General features: G+C 36.9%; 1 protein-coding gene across 3 annotated transcripts in view; it reads right to left on the bottom strand.

Moving 5' to 3' along the window:
• The window catches only part of DDX10 (DEAD-box helicase 10), a 253,164-nt gene that overhangs the window by 182,741 nt on the left and 48,822 nt on the right, over positions 1 to 21,601 (bottom strand). The gene's annotated exons all lie outside the window — the stretch shown is intronic.

The following is a 21,601-nucleotide window of genomic DNA, read 5'->3' as shown; positions in this document are numbered from 1 at the left end:
AGTTCACCATCTTAAGTGGCCAACATAGTTTGTGGCATCCCAAAGTAGTTACAACAGTAACAGCAAAAATTGATGATCACAGATCACAACAACAAATATAATAATGACAAAGCAGAAGATAGTTCAAGAATTACCAAAATGTGACACAGACACACAAAGTTGAAAAATTGCTGCTGAAAAACGGCTATCAACAGGCTTACTGGACACAAGCTGCCACAAACTTTCAATATTTAAAAAAACATAGTACCTGTGAAGTGCAATGAAAGAAACTGTTTGGGGCAGTTCACGTGGCTCAGCGGTTTAGCTCTGCCTTCAGCCCAGGGCGTGATCCTGGAGACCCGGGATCGAGTCCCACGTCAGGCTCCCTGCATGGAGCCTGCTTCTCCCTCTGCCTGTGTCTCTGCCTCTCTCTCTCTCTCTCTCTGTCTCTCATGAATAAATAAATAAAATCAGAAAGAAAGAAAGAAAGAAAGAAAGAAAGAAAGAAAGAAAGAAAGAAAGAAAGAAAGAAAGAAAGAAAGAAAGAAAGAAAGAAAGAAAGAAAGAAAGAAAGAAACTGTTTATATGTATAAAAAGCATAACCAATGAAAATTTGAAACACAGATGAAGAATGGCCATTTGGGAGTTCCTTTAACACCTAACAAAATATGTTTTCATTGTTTTATAAATCCTTGTAAGGATAAAATATACATAATAGGGCTGGCTGCTGCTTCTTTTTGTAATGTTTATCCACATTGGAGTGGATGACTATATTTTGTAGATTTGTTTGTATGTTTATGAATCTATATTTTACTGTTATTTCTTTTAATCTAAAAATAAGAATACAGCAAATTAAAAAAAATTAAAAATCAGAGGTTGCAGAGGCATCTGGGGGGCTTAGTCAGTTAAATGTCTAACTCTTGGTTTTGGGTCAGGTCATGACCTCGAGGTCATGGGATTAAGCCCCCCACATCAGACTCCATACTTCTTGGGATTTTTTCTCTCCTCTATCTCTCCCCCCTCTTGTGCAGGTGTGCACTCTCTCGCTCTCTCTCTCTCTCAAATAAATAAACAAGATCTTTAAAAAAAAAAAAAAATCAGTGGTTCTATTTAAATAGTCTTTATCCAGCCAAGGATAAGCATTTTAGTAATTACATAGGGTCTATGCCTTTTGATTAAGCTATAAATTTTTAATAAATACTCAAGTCCTGCTATTCAATTATATTATTTGGTTTGTACTAATTATTATTTATTATAAAGTTCTCCCTTCTGAAATAAAGACTGCTAATAGTCACTGGTAATAGATATAAAACACATTTCTAGTTTACGATAAAGAGCTGTACATTTTCCAACACCCTAGACTGGCTACCAGAATTCAATCCAGCAAACATTTATTTAGCACCTTTCATGTGCCAGACCCCAAGAAGAAAAATGGAACTGTCCCTGTGATATTCATTGATTGCCTAGTACTGACTCAAAATCTAGCATCAAAAAAATAACACTGAATTACCTAAGCAATATAAAAATTATTATGCTGACAAAAATGGCAGAAATGTTAGGTTACATTTATTGTTTGGTGCTGGGAAAACATCTGTTTTGCAATTTTCTACAAATTCAACTTTAGAAGTAAAAGAATATGTCTGTGACAAATACAAAACCACTTCAAATGAACACAAGTTTTCTCCACTCTGATCATCCCACAAAGAATATCACATGGCATGTGGCAATCCAATGAGGTTGTTAGACAAAAACAACAGAAGTATTCCAACTGAACCATGATATTCATCAGTTACCGATTCAAAACAGACTAAGTACATCAAGAAAGATCCAATAATACACAATATACATCACTGGCTATCAGATAAAATACTACTGGATGTTCATGCTATCAGGTGGTGACATCTGTGAATTTCATCAAGGCTCTACATATTTTACTCGGTGGGCCACCTCTACCCAATTCATCCCACAGGATAACAGGTGAAGAAAACAGCAAAAATAGGTGGCAGATACCCCAAACACTGACTTGCTAAAGGGCAGTATTAGGACAACTCTGCTTTTCTCTCAATCTTGGGTTGAGTATGCATAACAAGAGCAAATAAGCATTTAATCTGATTAAACTTGAATACCCTGCACAACTGTATTTCTAATACTTCCACATAAAAATAGCCACTGCAAGAGAGAAGAAAAATAGTTCAAGGGGCTAAGGGGTGGGATAAACAGGGAATGGTTGATAGGAAGGTACAAACTTCCAGTTATACAAGGAATAAAAACTGAGGATCTAATGTAACTAGTTGACTATAGTTGATGTATTGTATAAATGAAATTGGCTAAATCTGCAGAATTTAAATGTTCTCACACATCAATCAATCAATCAAGAGGTGATAAAAGTGAATTTCTCCATGAGAGAAGTCCTTCCACAATATATACATAAATCAAATCATACTGTATACCTTAGATATCTTACAATTTCATTGGTCAATTATAGTTCAATAAAGCTGAAAAAAAAAAAAAAACCCACGAGTCACTACATTGATCTACATTGACAATCCTCAAAACAAAGTCATGATGTCAGTCCCTCATTCTAACCATCTGCTCCGTTCTTCAGAATCTATATAATTCTATTTTGGGGAAGTCTTCCCCACCTCTATTCATCGCATGATGAGGAACTCTTAAACTTGAAGTCTACAACACTCATTAGAAGCTTGATCATATAGGGGGAGCCCAGGTGGCTCAGCGGTTTAGCGCCACCTCCAGCCCAGCGCCTGATCCTGGAAACTCAGGATTGAGTCCTGCATCAGGCTCCCTGCATGGAGCTTGCTTCTGTCTCTGCCTGTGTGTGTGTGTGTGTGTGTGTGTGTGTGTCATAAATGAATAAATAAAATCTTTAAAAAAAAAAAAGAAGAAGAAGAAACTTGACCATATAATTAAGGTTTCATGGTATGAAAATAACTCTACTTAGCTTTTGAGTAAAATATTTCTGATTTACACTCTGTGTATTTTCACTAATTTCTTAATCACTTTAAGCCTGGTGTTGTTTTAGGATGTAGAGATCTCCCAAACTACATTTTGACGTCCCATGACAGAAAGGACCTTTCGTTTTGCTTTATATTCCTAGCATTATGTTAGACTCAAATGGATGCTGGAAGAGTTTAATATATTCACTGCCTATTATAAATGTTTCAATGTTTATAAATAAGTAAACAGGCCATGTATTGTAACACAAAATATTGAAGGGCACTAGAGATGGGTAGTTTATAGGATATCTAAAGAATCACAATAAATTATAATGTAAGAGATTTCTGAATTACTTTAAGATACTTCATCAAGAGACTCTCCACAGTTTAGAATCAAAGACTTGAAGTAGTAGAGTCCATCTAACTCAATTCCTCCTATAACAAAACCTCATCATCTGCAGTTGATATATGAGAAAAGGGAGAAGGGTGTGGCCATGAACTCTGTACCAAGTAATTCTTTGTATTTTATCTTATGCATTTGACACAGTACTGAGTAGGGTCTATAGGCACTATCAGACTGCTAAAAGGGCCCATGGCAGGAGACAAGAGGGTAACAGTGACACAGAATGTGAGGAACCCTACACAACAGGGAAACAGATATACAGCACAGTTGTGTGAGTAGTTCAATATCCTATAAATTCTTAGTAGAAAGCTTATAATTCAGATCTCCCATTCTCTATAATCACATTTGTCAGGTGAACCTTAAAGTATAAATCAACCCAAAGTATATCTGCTTAGTCAATACTAAAAGAAGGACAAACCAAGCTGGTAATGGTATTATAAAACAACAGTCACTGCTAAACACACTAAAACAAAAGATTTCTTTGAGGTTAGCTTTTCCAATTGTTTCTAAAGAAGAAAACAATGACAGTCAATTTCTCAAGTAGGATCTTTCATATCAGAATCTCAATATGGCTTCTTATTTCCATCAACCACAACATTCAAAGTAACAGCTGTACTTCATACAGATTCTGCAATTTTATTTTAGCTTTGATTATACTAATCATGATTGTTTCTTCTATAAAAAAAGAAATTACAAGCTCAAGATAAAAATTACTTTTACAGAGTACTTACTGAATCATCATATTTCCAACTAATTAATTCAATGTAGAATGTCAGGAAAATACAGTTCTTAAATACTTGTTTAACCTAATCTTCTTACCAAAAAAACAAAAACCTTTGTTAACAAAAAGTACAAACAACTATTTTAATAATCCATTTGCAGGTAAGAATAATTTTAATCAAAATAACACCTGCTTGAAACTCTGCACTCTTTAAATGATCATTAAAAAGTTTTTATGTGATTTCTTTCATAATTCAATTTTATTAATGAAATTCAACATACTCAATGTGATTCAGCCACAGTTTACTTTATGTCTTCTTTTTTTTTTTTTTTTTTTTTTTTTACTTTATGTCTTCTTATACACTCTCTATATATTGACATTTACAGAAAAAAAATTATAGCAGTGACACCTCCAAGAAGCTTGGAGACAAAGCCAAGCATTTAAAGGGAACATTTAATAAGATTATATGGTTTCTCTCTTTCAAGCATAACAAAAGAGAATCAGTCCTTTGACCTTTAAACATCAAGAGAACCTTTAATTTCGACTAGATAAAACCTGCAACCTCTCAGTAAACTAACAAACTTGAATAGTGAAATACATAAGGCAGTAACTCCCTGTTCCTTAAATGAAGATTCTCATGAATAACAGTGTACACATCAACTTGAAAGAATTAAAATACCCCAGGGGTGACTGGGTGGCTCAGTTAAGTATCCAACTCTTGGGACACCCCGGTGGCTCAGCGGTTTAGCCACCTGCTTTTGGTGCAGGGCGTGATCCTGGAATCCTGGGATCGAGTCCCATATCTGGCTCCCTGCATGAAGCCTGCTTCCCCATTTGCCTGTGTCTCTGCCTCTCTCTCTCTCTCTCTCTGTGTGTCTCTCATGAATAAATAAATAAAATCTTAAAAAAAAAAAAAAGTATCCAACTCTTGATTTCAGCTCAGGTGATAATCTCAGGGTCATGAGATCCAGCCCCGAAGATGGCTCCATACTGAATGTAGAGCTTGCCTGCAATTCTCTCTCCCTCTTCCTCTGGCTCATATATGCCTCCTTTTGCTCTCTAAAAATAAATTAAAAAAAAAAAAAGGGGGGGGAGTACCCTGTAACAAATCTCTACTTCACAAACTGTGTGCAGTAATGGAGTCCTACGACATCATACTCTGGGCTCTAATAACATCCACATGATTGTATCTCAATAAAGCTGGGAGGAATTCAGATGTAGATTTCAATAGTTCATATGCCACCCATTCTGTGTTCCTCTGTATTCTTATCTCACTTTTAAAAATGAACATCCATGACAATATTAGCGCTGAAAAGCCAGTAATAGGTACTAAGCAAAGACATTCACTTCTTCAATCCTTAATCAGATTTAGTTTTACTAGTACTTGGGGGTCTTCCTAGATGTCTTACTGATTTCTATTTTGACTCAGTTGTAATCAATATATATACTGTGTATGGTATTTTTTTATTTATTTTTTATTTATTTATGATAGTCACACAGAGAGAGAGAGAGAGAGAGAGAGAGGCAGAGACACAGGCAGAGGGAGAAGCAGGCTCCATGCACCAGGAGCCTGACGTGGGATTCAATCCCGGGTCTCCAGGATCATGCCTTGGGCCAAAGGCAGGCGCCAAACCGCTGCGCCACCCAGGGATCCCTATATACTGTGTATGAATCCAACCCTTTTAAATATCTTGAAACTTACGATTTAGTATATGATGCTTTATGAACACAGCATATGAACTAAAAAAAGAATGAAAATTTCACAGTTATCAGATGTACTGCTCTAAATTCTGGTTTTCTCAGGTTGAGAGAATGTGGTATAGTCTCAAACTGGGGAAAGGAATCTGAATAAACAGATAAAAAGTCAACTAGATTTCAATTTAGAAGGTTCTACTAATTTACTTATCATTCACCCATTCCATTCAACAAATAGCTACTGAGAACCCACTACAGTGATAGGCAATCCTGATGGATACAAACACAAAAAAGAATGACACACATTCTCTGCCTTCATAAAGGTAAATAGTATGGCAGGGAAAACAAACAATATGAAAGTGCAGCATGTTCTGGGCTATGAGCTTGCTAAGAGCAGGCAGCTGAGGAAGCACATTTTGAAGCACCTACTCAGTCCCAGCAAACATAAATCCCCTCCATTTTAGGGCCTTACCAAATAGGTAAGAAATTTTAGGGCTAGAAACCAAACAGTGTCCTGAAGCCTGCCTGACAGCATAGTTTTGGGGAATTAAATACTTTCTCTCTCTTATTGTGAAAGAGGGAAAGTTAGAAATCAGTATTATTTCTAAAACACTCATTAAAAAAACAATACTTTGTTCAAGTTATCAAATAAAATGGACTAACAACTATTAAAACACCTATTACTGAGTGTGCTTGAAGCTGAGTCAAGTAACAACTCTTAATAGAAACTAGTAAGGAGGGCAGCCCGGGTGGCTCAGCGGTTTAGCGCCGCCTTCAGCCTAGGGTGTGATCCTGGGGACCCCAGATTGAGTCCCACGTCAGGTTCCCTGCATGGAGCCTGCTTCTTCCTCTGCCTGTGTCTCTGCCTCTCTCTGTGTGTCTCTCTCATGAATAAATTAATAAAATCTTTAAAAAAAAAAAAAAAGAAAGAAAAAGAAAAAGAAACTACTAAGGAGAAAAGAGCCACATAAAGCCAGCTTTACAGATCCCTTTAAAAAAAAAAAAAAATCAGAGAAGGTGTAGTGGGGGAGGACAGAGCCTAATTGAATTTTACCTAGTCTTTGATTTGTAAAGTTCTACTTTATGGACATGTCTGCAGCTAGGAAAAAACAGTCTTTAAAAAAAAAAAAATGGGACGCCTGAGTGACTCAGAGGTTAAGTGTCTGCCTTTGACTTGGGGCACGATCCTGGGGCCCTGGGATGGAGTCCCATGTCAGGCTCCCTGCATGGAGCCTGCTTCTCCCTCTGCCTATGTCTCTGCCCCCCTCTCTCTCTGTGTCTCTCATGAATGAATAAGTAAAATATTAAAAAAAAAAGTCTTGACAGATCAAGAATATAAAGAAAACAAAACAATGCTGAACCAAACCATAGGAGAGAACAGATAATTTAGCAAGTTCTTACTAAGTGAGATTGGAATATGCAACCATTTCCTATATCAAACATTCTGAAATTAGTGTACCTTCCAAAATTAGGAATCACAGCAAGGAAGAAAGCATTCTTTTGCTCTGCTGCTTTCCATAACAAAAATCAGCAGATATGAAAATTCGTGCAGGTGGCAGAATTATTCTAATCATGACTATCCAAAAGATGTAATAGGAAATATGCCTTTTCAATTTAGAAAACAAACTTAGGAATTATTATTTGGAGGCAGGCTCTAGAGTGATTGCTACTAAGAAATTAAGTGATTCATTTATCCCACCAATGTGAGGGATGGGGAGGAAGCAGATCAACAGTAAGGAAAACTGCATCATGGGAGATTATCCATGAAAATATGAATGCATCCTTTATGTGCTCTCAGAAAAGTTGCAATATGTGATTTCTATCTCATGCACGCCTAATGCTTAGGACTTTCTTCATATATTCCAGGGACATTTATTAAGGCACTTGTTTCTGGAGCTTAAAATTAATGCACTGTAAGAATCACTACTGTGTTGGCTTTATTAGAACTGTAACAAAATATCATTCTGTTTTCAATCATTTATAATGCCAAACAAAAACCAGCAGATTTTCTGTCCAACACTATATCAGGACCGTCTGTCACCTTTATTCTAACAACCACCAGGCAAGCTAAAAGAAGAAAGGAAAACAAACCAAAAATAGCAATAGCTGTCTGGAGGTGGAAATGTCCAGAGATTAATAATCCACTACCTGTTTAATAGAGATAAACTTTTTGTCCCATAGTGAAACACTCCCAACTTGAAAAATTCAGCTTATTAAAACTTCATTGTAGATGTTTCCAATCATGACTTGTTTAGGAAGTCACATTATTGCTTTACTTTGATACTAGAGATGAAAGTGCTATTGATGAATACCTGTAGGAGAGACTCTGAAAGAGAATGACCCCAAACTAGAAACAAGCAGTGTCTACCAGGTGAAAGATGCTGCAGACCATGCGGCAACAAGCAAGAAATGGAACCTGGTCTCAAGGAGTTTTATCTGACTACATTTCTTTCATAGTCAACGTACCTACCAAAGACCAATTTACCAGTTCTTCCCCTTAATCTTTCTTCCTTCCTTTTTTGAAGAGGTGAGCACCCAATTTAAAAAGGGAATCCAGTACCACAAGGGATGAAAGAAGCCTCATACCCCAGGTGTGGTGGTGTCCCTCACAGAGCCAAATCCCACCCATCAAAAATAATCCAGAAGACATGGTAGGGTTATAGAGAAACTGCACAATTTTCTAAATGACAAATAGTACGTTCCATTCATTAAGCATCATTCATTACACAAATATCCTACAACACTGTATTCTACTACAGCCATATAAACAGAAGATTTGCCAACAAGAAAAAAAAATACAGAAGGTGACTCTGATCCAAAATTAAAAGGAAAACCATTTAGCCTAGAGAAAGAAAGCAAATATGGCAAAAAAAAAAAAAAGGTAGAGGTAGAGCCAGAAAACAAAGAAAGGTTCATTTTACCTTAGCAATTTTTCTTTAATGTTCTATAGCATTATTGGTCTGTGATGGATTGGAAAATAAACAATTAGGCCTTGAGAAAACATAGCTTGGGAAACACTACCATGAAACCTTTCAAAATTTAAGCCATCGTGAAGTCAGCATACTGATCTTATTCTTGTAACTACTATCAAAGGTAAAGGAAGCCTCCTTTATAATGGAGTCAGGGAGCCTAGAAAGGGGAGCACTCAAGCACCACCAATCACATCGCAAACCATAGGAAAACTTATTTTACGAGCCAGTCAGGAGGAAGGAAGAAGTTCTCCTTGCCCAGCAATAGCCCAGTCAATGAGAAACCTACATACTGGGCCAAGGAGAAGCCATCGTCACCAGAAACTCCTCAAAACAGCCTCTCCCAACTTCCTCCTTTCCTCTGTTCTCTGAGATGTTTATGCTTTGTCAGTGGTTTTCTTTATTCTTTTATTATTTTTGAGAGAGCATCCACGCATGAGTAGGGAGGGACAGAAGGAGAGAGAGAATCCCAAAAGACTCCACACCCAGTACAGATCCAGAAGGGGCTCCATCTCAGGACCTGAGATGAAATCAAGAGTCAGGTGCTTAACTGGCTGAGCCACCCAGTACCCCTTGGTCATACTTTTTCTGTCCTGAATTGCAATTATTCTAATAAATTCCTGAATAAATTCATTTTGCTGATAAAGAGCTGGCTCCTTTGGTTTTGTTCTGCTTTTAACATCAACTGTATACAGGTGATACTTACACTTAACTGTTTACTGTAAAAAATTGGCCTTTCTTAATGTACAAGCATCCCTCTTCCCACCAAACTTTACTGAAGCACCACTGCTCTGGCCAATTAACTTGCTAGCAGGGATCCCAGAAGGGTATGAATTCTCTACATTCTCTACCCAGTCTATCTCCCAGGTTCCAACAACCAACCAGCAAATCACACATGCTCAGGGCACCAGCCAAGCCACAATACTTTAAAATGTTTGTGAAATAATATATTTCTACAAAAGCAATAAAGTAGTCATTATGGAAAAAATCAGAACTTAGGGACTTTTTTCGTTGCAAAATTTAGTATATTTTTTGTTTCAAATTACATATGGATGGAGAGAGCACAGTAATCTTTCCAGTGCTTAAAAATCAATAAAGGTCTTAACCCAGAAATGGCAGAAATGGCCCCAGGGAGGGGCCTCTGACCATTCTATTTGAAGCTGCAACACCCCACCCCTTGAGCCCTGCCTCCCAACTACTCTGTTTCATTTTTCCCACAACACATGCACCTATTTTTTGGTCCATCTTCCTCCACTACAATTTAAGCTCCATGAGAGCAGGGAATGTTGTTAACATTTTCAACACCTGGTACTTAGCAACTGAGGTGTTCATTAAGTATCTAGTGAGTAATTTTTCATAAATAAATAAATAAATAAATAAATAAATAAATAAATAAATAACCATGAAGCCCTCATTTAATAAGCTTCCATTTCACCTGAAATGCAAACTTTCATGGCAAAGCTTTACATGAAAGGTGATTTACTTATTTTTTTAATATTTAGTTTTTTTATTTATTTATGATAGACATAGAGAGAGAGAGAGAGAGAGAGGCAGAGACACAGGCAGAGGGAGAAGCAGGTTCCATGCCGGGAGCCTGACGTGGGACTCAATCCCGGGACTCCAGGATCGCGCCCTGGGCCAAAGGCAGGCGCGAAACCACTGAGCCACCCAGGGATCCCCCATCAAAGGTGATTTAACTTTGCTTGTCACCCAGCACTGTTTCAGCTGCTGCCTTGGACTTAGATTCAGCATATACTTTTGAAGCTATTCAAAAAACATATATTGAATAGAACAATATAAACAGAATTAATGTTCAAGGAAATTTAAGAGGTGAAGAGAACATGATGAGTAAAATCCAGTGCTTCCATAAATACAGTCCTCCCATTAAAAAGCTTTAGGTAAGTATACATATATAGACTGCTAAGGCTTAAGAACAAAGCATCCTACAAACAGCATTTTGGAAACTAACCTATTCATAACGAAGGTACCTGCTATATTAGGCTAAATTCTCTACAGTTACATTTATTACAGCTATAAATACAAACCATCAAACAAGTTGATGACTTTTGAAAGCTCCTTATCTCTGATTATCCTAACAATCAAGTTCAAGGGCTGTAATTAGGCCCTCAAGAATAACCTGTCCGATTTCACATTTTTTTCCTTACCTCTACTTTAAAATGAAGATAAACATACAGTGATTAAAAATAGTTTCCAAAAGTTAGGCTATAAAATTAAGTCACTAGAAAATTCAGTAGTCAGGGGTGCTTGGGTGGCTCAGTCCATTGAGCATCAGACTCTGATATCAGCTCGGGTCTTGATCTCAGGGTTGTGAATTCAAGCCCCATGTTCGGTTCCACGCTGGGCATGAAGCCTACTTAAAGAGAGAGAGATGTCCCGGCATTTCATTGCATCTGTATCTTTGGGGTAAATCCCCAACAGTGCAATTGCTGGGTCGTAGGGCAGGTCTATTTTTAACTCTTTGAGGAACCTTCACACAGTTTTCCAGAGTGGCTGCACCAGTTCACATTCCCACCAACAGTGCAAGAGGGTTCCCTTTTCTCCGCATCCTCTCCAACATTTGTGGTTTCCTGCCTTTTTAATTTTCCCCATTCTCACTGGTGTGAGGTGGTATCTCATTGTGGTTTTGATTTGTATTTCCCTGATGGCAAGTGATGCAGAACATTTTCTCATGTGCTTGTTGGCCATGTCTGTGTCTTCCTCTGTGAGATTTCTGTTCATGTCTTTTGCCCATTTCATGATTGGACTGTTTGTTTCTTTGGTGTTGAGTTTAAGAAGTTCTTTATAGATCTTGGAAACTAGCCCTTTATCTGATACATCATTTGCAAATATCTCCTCCCATTCTGTAGGTTGTCTTTTAGTTTTGTTGACTATATCCTTTGCTGTGCAAAAGCTTCTTATCTTGATGAAGTCCCAATAGTTCATTTTTGCTTTTGTTTCTTTTGCCTTCCTGGATGTATCTTGCAAGAAGTTACTGTGGCCAAGTTCAAAAAGGGTGTTGCCTGTGTTCTCCTCTAGGATTTTGATGGAATCTTGTCTCACATTTAGATCTTTCATCCATTTTGAGTTTATCTTGGTGTATGGTGCAAGAGAGTGGTCTAGTTTCATTCTTCTGCATGTGGATGTCCAATTTTCCCAGCACCATTTATTGAAGAGACTGTCTTTCTTCCAGTGGATAGTCTTTCCTCCTTTGTCGAATATTAGTTGACCATAAAGTTGAGGGTCCACTTCTGGATTCTCTATTCTGTTCCATTGATCTATGTGTCTGTTTTTGTGCCAGTACCACACTGTCTTGATGACCACAGCTTTGTAGTACAACCTGAATTCGGGCATTGTGATGCCCCCAGCTATGGTTTTCTTTTTTAAAATTCCCCTGGCTATTTGGGGTCTTTTCTGATTCCACACAAATCTTAAATTTGTTCTAACTCTCTGAAGAAAGTCCATGGTATTCTGATAGGGACTGCATTAAACGTGTAAATTGCCCTGGGTAACACTGACATTTTCACAATATTAATTCTTCCAACCCATGAGCATGGAATATTTTTCCATCTCTTTGTGTCTTCCTCAATTTCTTTCAGAAGTGTTCTATAGTTTTTAGGGTATAGATCCTTTACCTCTTTGGTTAGGTTTATTCCTAGGTATCTTATGCTTTTGGGTGCAACTGTAAATGGGATTGACTCCTTAATTTCTCTTTCTTCAGTCTCATTGATGTTTCTAGCAGCAATGTCCACAATAGCCAAACTGTGGAAGGAGCCTCAGTGCCCATCGAAAGATGAATGGATAAAGAAGCTGTGGTCTATGTATACAATGGAATATTACTCAGCCATTAGAAATGACAAATACCCACCATTTGCTTCGACGTGGATGGAACTGGAGGGTATTATATTGAGTGAAATAAGTCAATCGGAGAAGGACAAACATATGGTCTCATTCATTTGGGGAATATAAATAATAGTGAAAGGAATAGAGGAGAAGGGAGAAGAAATGGGTAGGAAATATCAGAAAGGGAGACAGAACATGGAAGACTCTTAACTCTGGGAAATGAACTAGGGGTGGTGGAAGGGGAGGAAGGCGGGGGGTGGGGGTGGGTGGCAGGCACTGAGGGGGGCACTTGACGGGATGAGCACTGGGTGTTATTCTGTATGTTGGCAAATTGAACACCAATAAAAAAATAAATGTATTATTAAAAATAATAAAAAATAAAAAATAAATAGAGAGAGAGAAAGAAAAAAAAAGAAAAGAATTCTGTAGCCAGCAGATGCTTTCAATATTGAGGACAGATAAAAGTAGGAAATGAAGAGGGAAAAAAAATCAATTATTGTTGATACAACAATGATTCAGTATGTGAAAGAATAACTATCAAGCCAAAAGCTTTTAGCTTTCCACTGTCAACTTATGTCTTCAGGAAACCATACGCATAAAAAATTCAAATACAGAAGGATGGAAAATATATTTATATACCAACTCAGTATGTACATCTAACTTTCAAATCACACAACAACTTTTGGATTGGAAATGAAGCTTGAATGACAAAGAATTAAGAACAGAAACAAGAAAAAGAAAAGGCACCTCCAGGAAGACAAAAGAGCATTGTGGGACCCAAGGAATTTAACAAAAATCCCCTACCCCTGGACAAGCAGAGCAGGACTAACTCCATTTTGTGCTACACCCGCCATCTCCTGTATAACCCCCACATGACCTGCTTATTGCTTAAGGTACTCCCCCACCCTAGTCAAGCCACTGAGCACACCCTTACCCGAAACCGGCTCATATAGGAATGCGAAACCCCTAGCCGCCAAAGAATGTAAACCCTGCCTTCAACAAACCTGCGTGCCAATTCTGACCAGAGTGATAGGCTAGTTCAAAAGGTAGTCACTATAGGGTAAATTGTAATTCAATTGGCCACCTGCGTGTGGACCGACATGACTGTGCAACTTTCTGGGTGTGTTACAATCTCATTGGCCACTGGCCCCTATAAAACTGCTATGCCTCTTAACCTTGGGGTCCAAGTCCCTGCTCCGCTGTGTCGGGTACACTTGGACCCAAGCTCGAGTTTGTAAATAAACCCTCGTGTACTTGCATCGGTGTCAGCTCCTTGGTGGTTTCTCGGATTCGCAATCTTGAGCACAACAAGCATATACACCAACTCTGACCTATCCAACATTTAAGGTCATCCCACCACTTCATGTTACCAAAAATTGAGGAGAGTAAAGTAATCCTGACTCGTAGGTCTTAAAGAGCTCTCCTTTCTGTTTAATTCTAGTAAGCATTATATAAGACCCTTGCAAACAAAGGTTATGGCAATCTCAGTAGTCACTTGATACAGAATAAAATTAAGACATTTGTGGAGGTATATTACGAAACGCCAAAAAGAAAAAGCTAGTGAAATAGAAAATTGGAATCCAGATGTCAGTGAGATAAAGTAAAAGGCTGGTTTCAAGAAAGAGGCATGATCAGCACTGCATCTTGAACAGGAGCTAAGATCTGAAATGCTGTCATGGTGACAATCCTCAGGGTTAAGTGGAAACTCACACTGGGAAGAATGGCCTGCTGGTGTAGTAGGGCAGCAGCTAGCTTACAAAGCCCATTTGAAAAGATGAGAGGAAGCATGGAAACTCAACCACGTGAAAAAAATACTAACCTGACAACCGTCTGCAGAGGATCCCCAGAGGACCTCAGGGGAAGAACAACAATAAGGATCAATTATGAGGTTCATCCCACGCCAAGTCTGAGGCAGTAAGGGGCTGGGGCAGAATAGTGGCAGTGCTCATGGGAAGTGAAGACAAACACTGCTAAATGTAGAAACGACACAAATAAAAAAACAAACAAAAAAAAAGCACAATCACACTAAGGCTCCTGTCAGATGGGCCTAGGTACAAATTCTATTTATCTCACTTCACTAACTGTGAAACATCAGGCAAGCAACTGAACCTTTCAGTCTTTTTCTTAACCTGCAAAATGGGGGTAATACCACATGAAATGGTCATAAGATTTTACTAAACAATATACAATAATTAAAGTGCACAGCAGATTAAAGAAAACTAACAGACATTCTTCCTGCTATTTCTTTTACAAAAACTGAGTCGTCTGCAAGAAATTTCAGAAAAGAAGCTACCATAGTTCATTCTCATTTTACATCAAATAATTATAGGGATTAAAAAAACAGCTAAAACAACACTCTCCCACAACAGTTTATCAGTACATCCCAATCATTCCCCAAACAAGGGCATTACTTCCTCTAATGTCCATTTTTAAATCAAGGGTATTTAAATATAAGCAAAATCCATAACCTAGTATCTTCTACATAGTATCTTCTAGAAATATACCGCACAGTATTATTATCCACAAGAGTATTTCCAGGTAACTGGAAAGAACTCCCCATCCAGAAAAATATAATAATTTTATTTAATGATTCCACATGAAATAAATATCTATTGTTAATACCACTTTTAGTTCTATTTATAAGCAATCAATTTATTTCTACAAGGTACTGTGTTTGCCTAATAGCCTGTTATATCAAATTACAAGTTCTCCATAAATATTTGGCTGTGATGTCAACTAGACCTGTGATAGTAGTGTAGGGTTTAGCACTCCAGATCAATGTACAAAACTGAGAATGTGAAAAATTCTCTATCAACTATGCTATAATCATAAAAGCAAATTTGTTTCCTGATATTACACCTGAAGTAAGTGAAATGCATCACTTTTTCTTTCTACAACTGGCCCTGATTCACACAAAGGCCTTATTTTTCCCCAGCAACTACCTCAGATACTGCCCAGCCATGGCATTGGCAACATTTTATCACTCCCTTATTTGTATGTTCCTATTATACTTTATCAGGTGGAAATCAGAGCTAATGGTAACTATCTCCTTCTATGTACACAACTGTGCTGGGTGCTTTCTATGTCTAATCATAAGTCTGCCAAGTAGACACTGTTATTGGATCCATTTTACAAATGCAGACACTAAGGCTCAGAAAGGCTAACTACTGAACATCATACCAAAAACTGTTCCCCAAAATAAACATGTATTTTCTTATGGTCATGGTTTTTCTCACTCTATATTCTTTGCTTAGAGTGTTTTCTCCTCTCCTATGAACACTTAACTGGTTTTTTCCCCAATATTTAATACATTTATTCATGAGAGACAGAGTGAGGCAGAGACATAGGCAGAGGGAGAAACAGGCTCCCTGCAGGAAGCCCAATGCAGAACTCAATCCCAGAGCCCCAGGATCACGCCCTGTGTCAAAGGCAGACACTCAACTACTGAATCACCCAGGTACCCCACACCTATCCATTCTTTAAGGTAAAATTGCCCCAGGTCAAATTCTCTCCCAGGTGCCAATAACAGCTTTAAAATACTTGGTTGCATAACAAATAAATGAAGAGAAAGTTGGAATTTCTCTACTGAAATTTTGGTTTAATAATTAGTAAATTTTATCACATTAACTCAAGTACAAGCATCTAAAACTCACTAAGTCCCTAGAACAATCCCTGGCACCCAGTAGGCTCTCTGTAATTTTGCTCCTGGAAGGAAGACAAAAAAAAAAAAAAAAGGACAAGAGGGAAGGAGAAGGAAAGGGAAAAGAGAGAAAAGATAGACACAAGAGGCAGGAAAACTTCAGTTCTCATATATCGGAATCTTGACTCAGAATTTTAGAATACTTTCATAAGAGAATACTTATAAATAATAGTAACATCTTTAGCTAATCTCTGCTTTACCACTAGGAAGTTCTTGCAATACCAAGAATTTTCATGCAAAAATGTAAGACTTCAAGTAAAAAAAGTATAGATTCTACTCTAAACAAAGAATTATCTATATGTATCATTCAAATCTCAAGGCTGACCTGGCTTTACTCTTTAAACAAGTGGATGAACTAAAAATGCAATCTACCTATCAGTCTCATCTCTAAACAATTATAAAATGAGAGAGAAAAAAGTATATGCTTGGAGACTTCATTCTTATATTTAAGAAAATGTTCTAAAATCATTTTCAAATTCATCACTTCGTATTTTTATACTCTTCTCTAACATTGTTCCCATGGAGGTCAACTTTCTAGCCAACAGCCAAAAAAACTACCCAAAACACAAACTTCTTCCCTATGACAGGAGATCAGCCAACCTTCTCTTACTGCCCTGGTGTGTGATCACGGCAGCTGGGCTCTCTCCTACCCATCTCTTTTACTGCTCTGTCACTCATGATTCGCTCTCCAGTGCTAAGGAAATCCGTTTCTCTGCTAATACCTTGATCCTGTCAAACAGAAAAAGACTATGACAGGCAGTCTTCCAGAAGACATTGCTGGCACCTGGAATTCGGTACTTCTCCATTCATGCTCAGGTCTAAAGAGGTAAACCTATAAATTCTGTATTCCACATTTCTGCACACAATGGGCAGCACAAAGTTATTTAAAATGCTGTCAGTTATGCTGACACCACCCAGTTAGAGCAAACAAACTAAGTACAAATTGTGGTAGGCAACAGGACAAAGTAGAAGGAGAATGTGATTTGGCATCCGAGATAGGTTCTGAGTACTGACTCCACCACTGTGACTTTGGAAAAGTCATTTAAAAGGCTTTGTGAAATTTAAATATCATCTGCCTTTCCTGTCATGAGGACAAAATAAAAACTTGTAAGAATTTTGTATGTGCTAAAACACCAAATACGTTATTTTATCAACGACAATGAGGATTATTAAACAAATCTCATGTCATCTGCAATCCAATGCATCTCCACTGGCTCCAAGCTTTAAATGATTCAATAAATCCCCTCCCTTTTCCAAGGAGGCAAGAAAGGAAAGAGAGATAATCCAGACAAAGAATAGCCTATGATATAAGTAATGTGACCAGTTCTCTTGTGTATCTGGTATGCTGTCCCCAAAGGGAATTCTGAAACAAGAGCAACAAAAATATTTGAACAAAGACATCAGTGTCTAAAAAGGCCTTAGTCTCCCAAGGGTAATACATTCATTTATGTGTAAATAATAGTATTATTTTCCTTTTGAGTATAGTTAGTTTGGTTTTCTTTACTTTCTCAGGTCTATCCTTAATAATAGATAATAAAGGAAGAAAACAGCCTCCAGTTAGCACAACTAAATACTAAAATATAAAATGCAAGAACAAAGGCTAAAATGGAAAGCTGATTGTGACTGCAGATGCAAAAAATCACACTCAAAACCAAATGCTTTAAAAATATGATGAAGAACCAAAAAGATGATGATAATCTGAGGACAAGTAAATATTGACTTTGAAAGCCTGAAGGTACATAACAAGTAAAGCCGCAAGACTAGGTGAGGGTGGGGAGGTGAAAGGCAGTAGCCTTTGTATTTCTATTTCAGCCAAAGAACCAATAATTCCAACTCTGGCTGTTTTACTAGGGAATGTGCCAGAAGAAAAAGAAAAAGCATTCTCTTATCAGCATCTCAAAATCCTGCTATCCCAAACTGTTCCTCACATTTGACATAGAGGTCATAAACTCCAATTTATTACATCTAAAAAAAAAAAAAGTCATGTAAATTTAAGATTTTATTTATTTGACAAAGAGAGCATAAACAGAGGGAGCGGCAGGTGGAAGCAGAAGGAGAAGCAGGGTCCCTGCTGAGCAGGGAGCCCAATGCAGGGCTCAATCCCAGGACCCTGAGATTATGACCTGAGGTGAAAGCAGGCACTTTACTGACTGAGCCACTCAGATGCCCCCATGTAGGTATTTTAAAGACAGAACTTTTTACAGTATACCATGCAAATGTATTCTTAACCAGAACTTTGTATCACTATTAGATATGTTCATCTACTATCTAAATTCCAAAGCTTGGCCTGCACAGATATATAATTTAATGAGTATAAAAAAGGTAGTTATTTATGCTCATGTTTATAGAAAATTAAACAATATCTTTTGAATCATTTGTAGTCAATCTGATAAATTTTATCTATTTTCAAAATCTTACAGTTTCAAAACATAGATTTCCAAAAATACACCCCACATGCATGAATTATATGAAATTCACAGCAAACAAAACAATCAAAGTGAAAGAATAAGAATTTCAGTAATTCACTCATTCATTCATGAAATATCTTTGAAATTCAACATGAACTAGACACCGTACCAGTCTTAACCACGTACTACTAGTCAGCAAGACATTAACTTCAAGGAATTCAGAATCCAGTAAGGGAGGCAGGGCAACACACAACTTTGTGTGACAAGGAATATTAAAGCCAGAGACAGTAACTAATGTTTAAGGACACTTTGGAGATCAACAGAAAAAAACAGTATCATAGCAAGGGAAAACATAATATACATACATAAAAATTATACAAGTGAAATAAATGAATAATGTTCAATAATAGAACCAAAGAAAGAAATTCATATGGTAAACACATTTCACATTGATTTTTTTTTCAAAATAGTAAAAAAATGTTAATATTCAGTGTTCGAGTAAGTAAGTGGGCAATGACTATGACTGCTCTTTGGATAGTTTGGCAAAATGTATCAAAAGCTTTTAAAAATGTGTCACAGTCCCAAAGTCATTAGAAGAGATTAAGCCAAATATCCCTTATGAACACAGAAATAAAGACCCTTAACAAAATATTAGCAAGCAAAATCCTGCAAGAGCTAAAACACACCATGACTAAAGTTTATCATAGGAATTTAAGGTTGATTTGACATTAAAAATAAAATCAATGTATCAAAAGAACTATATATGTTCACCTTAATGAAGTTGGGAAAAAAAAAGGATCTGACAAAATTTTTGCCATCCATTTTGATAAATACACCAGCCCAACTACTAACAGAACAGAAGCTTCCTACCCTGATAAAGACATTTACAAAAAACCTATAGCTAACATCAGATGTAATCCTAAAAGACTGAATGTCTTCCCTCTCACAGACCAGGAACAGAACAATGATGGCCACTCTCACCACCACTTACTCAACATACAGTATAATTAAGAAAATGAAATAAAAGGCACACAACTTGGAAAAAAGAAATGAAACCATCTTTCTTCACAAACCCCATGACCATCTACAGAGAAAATCCCAAAGAATCTCCAAAAATAAAGCCACTAGAACCAACACGCCAGTTTAGAATTACTGGCATACAAAAAAAAAAAAAAAAAAGCAGTATTTCTATATACTGGCAAGAATTAGAAATTTATATTTTAAAAGTGTAATTTATAATAGCATTGAAAACTATGAAATAGAGATGAATCTAAGAAAAAACATGGAAGTATGCATACTTAAAATTATAAAACCACACAAAAAGACATTAAAAGGCCTAAATAAATGGAAAGACAGGCCATATTCCCCAAACATAAGACTCAAAATATCAATACTCCCCAAACAGATTTAAAGATTTCAATGCAATCTCAAAAAAGATATCGTAAGATGTTTTTGTACCAATTAACCAAATGATTCAAAAACTTACATGGAAATGCAGTGGTCCAAGAAGAACCAAAACAAATTTTTTTAAATATCCAGTTGGAAGACTTGTACTACCTAATTTGAGATTTACCATGAAGCTGATAAAGATGGATGTTACTGATGAAAGGATAGCTATAGAAATGAAAGTGAGTCAAAAAGACCAACAAATACATAGTCAACAGTGTACAAAGGGTCAAGATTATTGCATAGAGAAAGAACTACTTAACAAAAGGTACTGGTTCAATTGGACATCCATTAAAAAAAATTTTTTTAAATATTAACCTTTCTCTCACAATGTACACAAATATTAAGCTAAAATAAACCCTAGCCCAAAATTTAAGTGCTAAAACTATAAAACCTCTCAAGGAAAACACAGGAGAAAATCTCTGTGGCCTTAGGTTAACCACAGATTTATCACATACCGCACAAAGTATATCAATTCTGTAAGGAAAAGTGATAAATCACACTTCAAAAACAAGCTCAGTATTCCTTTTCTTGTTCAATCAAATCAGAATACTTAAGCACAAATTCTAACTATGTTAGTAACAAGCTGTGCACCTCACTATCTTACAGTCTCTGTGTCCTAGCTGTTTTTTCCCTCTACCTATATAGTGAAATAGTACCTACCTCACAGGGTTATTCAAGGACCAAATGAGACAATGTTTAGAAAATGCCTGATTATATATGAAGTACTCAATAAGGATGTTTGCTACCTTTCCAAGATTTTTATTTAGTTACTTAAACACCTATCCAAGTTTCAAAGTTCAAAATTTAGTATTCCAAAACTACTCAGAACACTGTATACAGAACACTGTATAGAAAAATAAGAGCTTGGCTTCATTTTTTTATTCAATTCGCTTTAAAGAAATGATAAAAAAAAAAAAAAGCAGAGATATACAAAACAGGAGGGGAACAAGAAGGGGAAGGAAAGGAGAAATACATTTACTGTACACCTACAAATTCTCCAGAAAACAGATGCTTCATCTGAATTATCCCTTTTATTTCTCCTAGCAGGGAGCTATGGAGAAACAAAGTATCTACATGAAACTTTTAATAAACCTTCATAAGTGGCCTCTAAAAAGTGCTGGCTTTCTATTTAAGATACTACTGGGTTGGTGCCCAAAAGCAAACGTCTCATTAAAAGTAAAACTCTTGCTTAGGAAGATTAAATTGTTGTAAGGAACATCTATCATGATTTAAATCAGAAAGTAGAATCATGGTGAAGGCTCCTCACACCATAAACCACAGAACCCCATCACCTGCCTTCCATAACCCTGTAACCATGACTTTGGCTACTTATAAAATATGCCTCAGAAGAACAATAAATGAGAAGATTAAAACTGTCAGCCTTCTTAGAGTTCCCAAAGTTATAAACAAGAAGAATTCTCAGGCACCTATTCCATCTTTAAATATGGAGAAGGAGGGGAGAGTTCACTGCAAAGAAAGTCAT

The sequence above is a fragment of the Canis aureus genome, chromosome 3 (genome assembly GCF_053574225.1).
Source record: "Canis aureus isolate CA01 chromosome 3, VMU_Caureus_v.1.0, whole genome shotgun sequence".
NCBI classification, from domain to species: domain Eukaryota; kingdom Metazoa; phylum Chordata; class Mammalia; order Carnivora; family Canidae; genus Canis; species Canis aureus.
This window is presented reverse-complemented; position numbering and strand designations above follow the sequence as displayed.